Below are 7,053 nucleotides of genomic sequence, written 5' to 3'. Positions count from 1 at the left end.
TGAAAGTCGTTTCAGCTTGTATCGCAATGATGGTAGAGAACGTGTATACAGGCGTCGTGGTGAGCGGCTAGCACGTCCATGCATCCGGGAAGTTCATCCTTACGGTGGTGGTGGTGTCATGGTATGGGGTGGCATTTGTGGGGAGATCAAAACACCTTTGGTCATAATAAATAGAAACCTGAATGCTCATCGGTATATTCAAGAAGTTCTTCAGCCCGTTGTACTGCCATTTTTACAAACTCAACCACAGGGCATTATTTTCCAACATGATAATGCGAGACCTCACACTGCAAGAGTAACACACAACTTTCTGCAGCAAAACAACATTCATGTTTTACCCTGGCCTGCCTGCTCACCGGATATGAATCCTATTGAACACTTATGGGACCACTTGGACAGACAAATTAGACTTCGGAGACCTGTTCCACATGATCGTCAAGAGTTGCAACGCGCACTTACAGAAGAATGGCAACGGATACCTAATGACGTCATCAGACGATTGACTACGTCAATGAGGAGACGTATCCGAGCCTGTATTGACGTGGTAGGAGGTCATACACATTACTGACAGTGACCATGCTTCATTGTAGTGTGCTACTGACATTTGGTGTAACGAGAGATTTTAACAAAATGTGCTAATTCAACCCTTGTGTGTCTACTGGGCCATTATGGCATAAATGCAAACATAACAGTTTTCTGTTTTATGTTGAGAATATCATTAAACATCACTGAATCCGATAAAATAATATAAACTGAACTATTTTCGTTTGGCTTTGTTTTATGGGTTGTGAAAGTGTACCTATACTTTCTTTTGCCCGCCAGTTTACTTTGAGTCATTTTGTTTACATTAATAATTAATCCAGATATCTTATTGCATATTGGGAATGGAATGGTCATTAACAAAATGTTAGCTGACACTGTCACACTGCCCGATAAATAAAGTGTAAAACTGTCACAAAGTGTTTTAAAACACCTTTCCAGTTTTGTCAAATGATAAGATCAAAAGAAAGAAAGAAGTTATGGAACTATAACTCTCAAGCATCAATGGCGAATCAGATCAGATCGGCGATATGTCATACTTTTCACACACCTCAAATACACCCTAACATTTTGTTTTAGATTATGAAAATATCACTATTACTTGCAAACACATTTCAGATGATAGTATATTCCCCTCATATGAGTTAAAGGTGTATGTGAAAGATGTTTTTGAGGAAGTAACTAGGAATACTCAAACAACGGCGTATAGCATTTTAATTGCGGACCAGAACAGATCGGCGAAATGTCATATTTTCCACACACCTCAATTACACCCTAACAATTTTTTTAATTCATAAAACTGCCACTATTACTTGCAAATACCTTTCATCTAAAGGTATGTTTTCCTTCTAAAATCAAACGAATGTGTGAAAGAAGTTTATATCGGCACAAGTTAATCTATCTTCACGGTGAATCGAGAATAGAGGCCAGTGAGCTATAGCATACCGACTTGAAACTTTACTACAAATCTACTGTCCTTCTACGGACACTAATACCAATTATTTCACTTTAACTGATGTGACAAAATAGTTAACCTATCTTCTACAAGCAGGATTTCAGTTGTTACAACACTCCGCAAACTTAATCAGCTTTTGAAAATAAACCTGGCTCAATCTTAAACACCACGCTGCCACCATATTGGCTACACTGGTTACGTAACGACCAGAGACATACGTTCAGCGGCTTTTCCAGGAGTTTCTTCTCCCTTCTCTATAAAGGCTCCCTGATAAAGCATATTTCGAAGTGAACACCCAGTAACGCTACGATTTGTCACGGGAGAAGGCGACCATAAGAGGTGCATGATTTTTAAATGGTTGCGTTTTGCCTGTAAGAAGTGAGTCTAATCAAACTGGAATCACCTGTATTTATTTTGTGTTGATGTAAGTGAGGCAAGCACCGACCTATGTGATTCCAAAATACATTTGAACGTTGTTCATTTTGTTGTTCAACCCTGTCATGAAGATCAATGTCCTGTGAATGTCTTGTCTAAGCACATGTGGAAAACAGAGGATCGGATTAGGAGCTGCATGTGATTTGATGTTGGAGCAGGTTCAAGGGAATAACTTGACCTCGACCTTGTTAGCAATTTGTATGGGAATGTCAGCTTACGAGGGTTGGCTGAAACGTTCTAATCCTCACTGTGAAAAAAAGTTACAAAGTCCACGTTTGTAATTTATTTTTCTACATAGTCCCCATCCAAGTTCACACACTTTTGCCAGCGATGCTGCAAGGCCCGAATCCCGGTCAGGAAGAAATCTTCTTCAGCTACCCTAAAAAAATCAGTCACAGCGGAAATGACGTCATCATTACTTGCAAAGTGGCGACCGCCGAGTTCCTTTTTCATTTTGGGGAACAGGTGGAAGTCAGAAGGAGCCAAATCAGGTGAATAAGGAGGATGATCAATGAGTTCAAAGCCACAATCGCGGATTGTTTACATGGCCACCACCGATTTGTGAACGGGTGCATTGTCTTGGTGGAAGAGGACACCTTTAGCGATCATCCCTCGTCGTTTGGCTTTGATTGCTTCTCGCAACTGGTTCAGTAGATCAGCATAGTATCTGCCGTTGATAGTTTGACCTATTTCAAGATAATCAATGATCAGAATACCCCTGGAATCCCAAAAGACTGATGCCATCACCTTTCCAGCTGAAGGAACAGACTGGACTTTCTTCGGAGCTGGTGAATCAGGATGCTTCCACTGTTTTGACTGTAGTTTTGTTTCTGGTTGAAAGTGATGTATCCAGGTCTCATCCATGGTTACAAATCGTGCCACAAAACCATCGGGATCTGCTTCAAAACGACGCAAATTGTCAAGGGACGTCTGGAACCTGACACGTGTCTGTTGTGCTGTCAAGAGCTTTGGCACCCATCTTGCAGAAACTTTAGTCATTCCTAATTCGTTGGTGATAATATGCTCAACCCTCTCATGAGAGATGCCCACTACACTAGCAATATGTCGAGTAGTCAATCGTCGATCATCCATCAACATATCGAGCACTCGCGTTATGTTTTCTGGAGTGGTTGCTGTTAAAGGCCTTCCTGAGCGTGGGTCATCATCAAGGCTTTGTCTGCCACGCTTAAATTCTGCAACCCACTTCTTTACTGTGGAAAATGAAGGAGCATCATCCCCTAGAGTGGAGACCATGTCAGCATGTATCTGTGTTGGGGACATCCCTTTCTTTTGCAAGTACTTGATGACTGCCCTGTATTCCGTTTTGTCCATTTCTGATGATTTCAGAGGGTAGGTTTACCAAAAGAGCTGTAGTTGAGATAAAACTATTAGTACGTTTGTTGTTCTTGTGTCTATGATTCACTAAATGATTGTCCTCATTGGTGGCAAACATCTGTCTCTACCTGGTGGGGAAAAACCACTCAGGCTGAGAACTTTTCAGCATAATTGCAAGGTCCTGCATGGATTTAGTAGTAGGAAAACGGATACTAAACATTTGTGTTGGCAAGTTGAGGGTAGGTCTGTAGTAACTATGGTGCTATCAAGGAGCTCAGTGCCGATGAAGAGACAGCGATGTAGGTTTCGAAGACGTGAAAGGTTCGAGATAGACAAATGTGAACTATGTTCATGTCGAGAGAGGAGGAACGTTGGACTGAATGTTCTCCACCCCTTCACTATATAAAATAATTTTAGCGAGGTAACATGGGCCTAAATAATATTTTGGAACGATGGCATTTTTAGCATATTGCTGTCTATTGTACTAATGGCGCCATACTTGGTCCATTGTTGTGGTATGATGCTTCGTGCTTTCTGGCGAGGGACTATGATAACATGACAAAACATTGATTACAGAACAGTCTCGTTTCCTGTTTACTTGGTTCTGTCCTAATGCGATAACCAGTCCAGTATTTTTACACTATGTCATTTAACTAGATGCATAAATATTAATCAGCGTGATTTGATACGTCTATGCAGTTGTATATTGCAACACTAAGCTCCTTCTAATCCTAGTAAATACGTCGTACGGCTCGCTATGTCGTACAGCGAGCTCTGATAAACAGAAACCTTGAAATCGTGGAAATATCAAAACGAGGCTCTGTCGCTAGAAAAGTTTAGCGGTCTCTGACGGAACTGATATTACATCAACCTCATTGTTCGTTACAGAACTACGCTCAGTAAGCGCAAAACAACACATAACAGGTTTAACCAGTGAGCCAGATGTATTGTAAATCGTTTTACGACCTCATCAGACAGGGGCAATCTGTGATTCCATAGTTAAGGTATGCTGCCTCAAGCTCGACATAAAGTAGAGAATGACGGTGCAATTAAAGTTTAAAATTGAAATTCATTTGTACATACCATTTTCTTATGAAACAAGGAATTGGAATTCAGTTTAACCAGAGTTGTTTGTGGTGTCAATTTACACTTTCACACGAGAATATTCGGATCGTCTGAAAAGTAGGTCATTGTCTGAATAGGTTAATGAGACTTATGTTTCGGTATGATGTTTGACACTATTTCGCCCGTTGATAGAGGGGCTGATGGTGACGGCAGGCGTAGTGTGAAACAAGACAGCATTGGGCTGCGAGGTCCTTTGGGGTATTCATGAAAGTGTGTCTGGGATGAAAAAAACGCAAGGATTTTATACCTTCAGTTCTAATCCTTTATCACAAACAATGTATCCGATGTCATAAAGTCTCTGTCTGATCTATGCTGTAAAATTTTACAACTCGAAGTAGGGAGTCAGAAGAACTGTTACAATTTGGCACATCAGTGAATTCCTTATACTGACTTCTGCCACACGTTCCCGATGGTGGTTTTTTTATTATTGATATTATTTCAGGAGAATAGTGAACTACCACCTACAGCGTTCATAACGGCTGCCTTCTGTGACGCAGTAAACGCTCACCTTCTCACAAAAACAGGAAATCGTAATTTCGTAATTTATTTCGTAGTGATTCACAAACCCATGCTCGTTATATAGTCTGAATGGCACAGTAGTTCGACTTTCACCAGATATTTTTTGTGGGTGTTGAGATTATTCACAGCTATCAATTTTCGACCCCAAACAGAATATATCGCGACGATTTCAGGAAGCAGTTTCAAAGGAGCCTGGCTTTTCCTCTGCGACATGACTTATCCATTCCTATCTGCTTCCGGTGCTGTTACCTGTATAGAAGAGCACGTGCCTCAGTCACGGCACCAGCCTGGACCGGTCAATACCGAACCGAGTGCACTGACATGTGCAGAGAAGCTTGTTGTTTATTGCATCTGGCATATTTAGCTATTGTTTCTGATTTTATTATCATAAATATTAGCGGTTTTATTTCATTGCAACTTACTGCTTTTTTTCTTTGATCTTATGTTTCAGTTACAACGTAGCACGCAACAATACATCAAAGTAAGCGGTTTTGTGGTTTGTATTGCTGATTTACCCAAGTACTGGTCACATATTGGTGACTATCAGATATGTAGTACCACAGAAAATTAAAGTCCCAAGCGTTAGACAGCATATATACCTGGTCACTGATGGCAGATTGAAATCCCGTATTTTTAGGCCTCAAGCGGATCATTAACATCTGTTCTGTTTAATAAGAGCAAGTTAATTGTAAGGAATGGATGCGTCCGTGAATATCCGAGTTAGAAACGGTCTTCAGTAACCCATGCTTGTCGTAAGAGGCGACCAGCGGGATCGGGTGGCTCGCTGACTTGGTTGACACATGTCATCGTATCCCACTTGCGTTGATCAATGCTCATACCGTCGCCATGGAACTGGGATATTGCTGACGTTAAACAACAAACAAATACTATTGTAGCGGTCTGGACATGACCTGGACACTGAAAATTCAACACATATGGTTTTCAATTAACACACCAAATATACTCACAAATAGGAAACAAACTCGTATCTAAATGGATATGGGGTTTTGGCATATAGTGACGCCTGATGGTGTTCCATCAATAATTTTTGTTGCGTTTAGGAAGGCCCGAGGAAAAACACTCCATTAGAAGGAATCACCAAAGAGCTTCATACCAAAGAACATGTGGGTATCAAGCACACACATCTCGTGAAATCCAGCTTGCACGACTTGTCACCATCATAAGTGGGTATAAGACTGCACAAACACTAGGTCTATTTCTCATTGTTCAAGAATGCTATGTTTAACTCAAATTGAAAGAAACCAGGCTATCAGACGTTAGGAAGCTAGAGTGTCTGCCCCATATGGTGCCCGGCATGTCGATGTAAAAAACCCACGGTTTACTGTCTCCAGCATCGATAAAGACCACAGATGACTTTCATCGGGGCGGTCGTCCAATGGTCACAACCCATCAACAAGATCGGCACATTACCCATCAACACCAGCGAGATCCGTTCTTGTCAATCCCCGTGCCTTTCGAAAACTTAATGACGTCATCATTCTTGGTCACTCATTTTGGTGGTCTGACTGACTTTCTTTGCATTTATTGTCTTTAGTATTGAAAATTACAAAAATATCTGCTTTTTACTTGACTTAAGTTAATTTTGCGTGTGAGTATATATTCGCCCATCGGCGAGATATGTACGTAACGCATTATATTAGCCGAACTATGTCAAAATGAGTTAAATTTTGTGTCATGATACTTACAAAAATACTTTCATTCATTTGCAACAAGCAAAAGATGAGTTTTGAGGAGTAAATGGCGAGGTAGTGTACATTTTGAGTTTCGAAAAGATTGTTTTTCTTCTTTAGCATGAAATCATGATAATGTCATGTTGAATTTTGTCCTTTGTCTGAAACTAGCCACACTTCCAGTAGTTTCTGGGCAATTTGGTTTCCAGAATTAAATTGTGACATGTTATGCAGAATTACGCGAGGCTGTTTATAGTTTTCATTATCGGTTCATCTTTGGGTTACGATTGTGTATGCATAGGTCAATGCAAGACTGGTTATTCTGAGGACTGACTGAGGATCTGTTGACCAAACATATTCCCAGTTATTGTTTAAAAAATACAGTCTTAATGACGAGAAACGCACAAGACTGGTTTTGTCAATTATTATGACGAACATTCGCCAGGGGAAGAA

This window comes from Haliotis asinina, chromosome 1 (genome assembly GCF_037392515.1).
Source record: "Haliotis asinina isolate JCU_RB_2024 chromosome 1, JCU_Hal_asi_v2, whole genome shotgun sequence".
NCBI lineage: Eukaryota > Metazoa > Mollusca > Gastropoda > Lepetellida > Haliotidae > Haliotis > Haliotis asinina.
This window is presented reverse-complemented; position numbering follows the sequence as displayed.